The following is a 3,064-nucleotide window of genomic DNA, read 5'->3' as shown; positions in this document are numbered from 1 at the left end:
AGCTCCGGAAGTTTAGGACCCGAAAAACTGCTAAAAATAGTAAACTGCGCTATAATTAAGGAAACTGAAAAGTTGAAAGAGACAGTTGTGGGGGTCCAAATGGGATAGGTGGGTGGCCACCAACATCCACCTGGATCATTCCTCCACCCTTAGGAAGCAATGGTCCCCGTTGCGTTGAGTTCCTCCTTGAGATGAGGAAGCTTCTGCTGAGCTAGGTCTCCAGTGAGCTGTTCTGCAATCTCTGATGTGTCAAGAAATGGTGGGAAGCATGGTCAGCGATGGTCCACATTGAAAAATCGGTGCAAGCGAAGGAATGGAGGAATGTTGTGCTTCAAAGAATTGTTGCCCACAACCTTGTTATTGGTGTAAGGACCATGTCGAAGCGGTCTGAGTTTTTGATGGGTTCTGGTAAGGCGTTCTCTCTGCAGATGTAACCAAACTTTTTCGCCCACCTCAAACTTGTGTGGTACCCCTCTGAGTAAGGAGAAGTTGTTCCTATGTTCTGTCATGACTGTATCCCTATGTTGCTGCTGCTGCGTGGAGGAACCCTTTGCGGGGGTCATGGATGTAGCAACGATCTTCCCCTTACTTTGGGAGTGAACCAGACAGAAAATAAATTTCCTAGTCTGTGAGATGAGCTTGCTGCCTTTCTTAGCAGTGATCAAAGAGGTGGTGGTAGGTGGAGCTACCTCTGGTATCCTGTATAATAAATTATCCAAAGAAATAATGACAGCGCGAGGCCTTGACTCATACACAGCATGTCGCCTCCACAAGTATGGCTGGCCTAATAGTACATCACAAACATCCAGAGATGTAACATCACACAATACCTCATCTGTGAAGGGCTTGATGCTGTAGGGAAGGCGGCACTGCTGGTGAACTTTGAGATCTCGTCCTTTGTGAATCCACTTGATATTGTACGGTTGTGGGTGTGGCATAGGTTGTAGGCCCAACCGCTTCACGACCTCTGCTGAAATGAGGTTCTTTTGGCTACCACTATCGACAATGAATTGCAGCGGCGAACCCTTCACCCACATCTGTGAGTGGAAAAGACGTTCCCCCTCCTCTCGCTCTTCGGGCTCATTCTTCTGGAACTTGGCAGTGGCAACAGTGGCACTAGGATCCGCATCAATGATTTGCTTCCCTTTGCCATCCCCCTTGTCGGGTTCCGACTCAGAGTCAGAACATGCATCTGATTCGGAAGCCTTCAACTCGGCCACTAGCGACTGCTTGGTCTGACACTCACTTGTGTTATGAGTGGGACTGTTGTGGAACTCACACCACTTTCTTGTGTCCTTCTTCGGCTTCGTGGCGTTGTTCTTTTCTTGCAGCTTAGAGGGGTTTTCTTGGGTCACCCCGCCTTGGCTTTGTCCTGTGGGCTTCAGATTTGCAGATCCAAAGTCTTGCTTCTTCTGTTTGAACCTTTGCTCGATTTTGACAGCGTATCGGTATGCTGTGCCGAGTGAGGAGATGTTCAAGAACTCCATCTCTTCCTGGATGTATCTCTGTAGGCAGCCGCGATATTTGAGTACTAGATGCAGCTCAGAATATTTGATACCCAACTGTGTGCAAAGGGTATGAAAAATATATGTGAACTCTGGTACATCTTGGTCTCGTCCCTGCTGCAGTGTGGTCAATTTGATGTATTTTTCCTCATAGCTTTTGACAGGGTAGTACTGCTCCTTGATGGCATCCCGGAAGTCATTCCAAGTGGGGGCGACTGAAAATAGTGAGCCTGTACTTTCATCCTTCTGCGCGCAGTATGTTTCCCACCAGTCCTTGACGTGGGGGGCTACTTTGAGAAGAGCGAAAACAATATTTTCCTGACTTGAAAATTCATGAACAGAAAAATACCCATCTAGTAGATTTAACCATTTATCTACGGCATCGCCTCTGGGTAGCCGCTGAAGGATCTGTGCAAAGCTATCCATCATTGCGTTCCTTTGCCGCTCGAGGGCTCCTTCGAGCAAGATTTTGATAGGATCTCCTGCCCCCTCGTCTTTCTTCTCATTCGCCATGGGAGGTCGTCAAGATTTGCGAGGCTGGTCTTGCAAAGGTTCGACCAATTCAAGCCCTAACTCCATATATCCCGACCTCGTTGGGGACATGCAAAGAAAAACGAAGAAAAAGCAGACCGCTTTGATACCACTGATCCGGATTTAAGCAGGAACGCAATAGATTAAAAAGATAACCATAAATACAGAGATGAGATAACCATAAAAACAGAGATGCAGTGGAAATAATACTTCATTTCATTAATGGAGAATATTGAAATATGCTTACAAATAGAAATAACCCAGCTAGGGCGATGGTAGCTTATCTCCGAGAAGAGATGTGTCGGCTACATGTCTCTGAACTATTTCCAACTGTGTTTACAATGAGGCTCGAAGGCCTATTTATTATTGAGAAACAATGAAAAACCCTTAACATTCCAAAACCTAACCCTAGAAGATGAAACGCCAAACTATGGGCCCCGTTTGGGTAAATTGGTACATCAACTTCCCGGGGTCGTAACTTTGGCATACGATCTCCGTTTGACGTGCATGATAGCCCGTTGGAAAGATCTCTCCGAGGACTACGATGAAAAAGATGATTTTTTTCCCAAAATATTGCAGATTTCCCAAAAAACGTCGTTTAGGGCCTCAAAACGGCTCGGGAAGTTTAGGACCCGAAAAACTGCTAAAAATAGTAAACTGCACTATAATTAAGGAAACTGAAAAACTGAAAGAGACAGTTGTGGGGGTCCAAATGGATAGGTGGGTGGCCACCAACATCAACCTGGATCATATATACTTGAAGTATGTGGAGTACTTGTTCATTATACCAAGGTTTAAGTATTATAAACTATTAATTCTTCTTGTTCTAGAGATTTTGCTTCTTTAGCTTGGTCCGACCAACTTCCCAACATTTGAGCACCTATATTTCCTTGATTTTCTTTCCCTAAATCTTATGGGATCATATATTATATCTTTAGGATTTGGGATACCTATTCTTGTTATTTTGCTTGAGGAAATGGGTTGATTGAGTTAGGATTTGTAGATGAAGATTGGTAATCCTTTGTAGA

The sequence above is a fragment of the Pinus tabuliformis genome, chromosome 8 (genome assembly GCF_031772625.1).
Source record: "Pinus tabuliformis cultivar Carrire ecotype Pingquan chromosome 8, CPIR1, whole genome shotgun sequence".
Taxonomy (NCBI): Eukaryota; Viridiplantae; Streptophyta; class Pinopsida; order Pinales; family Pinaceae; genus Pinus; species Pinus tabuliformis.
The sequence above is the reverse complement of the archived record's forward strand: the minus strand, read 5'-3'. Positions refer to the sequence as shown.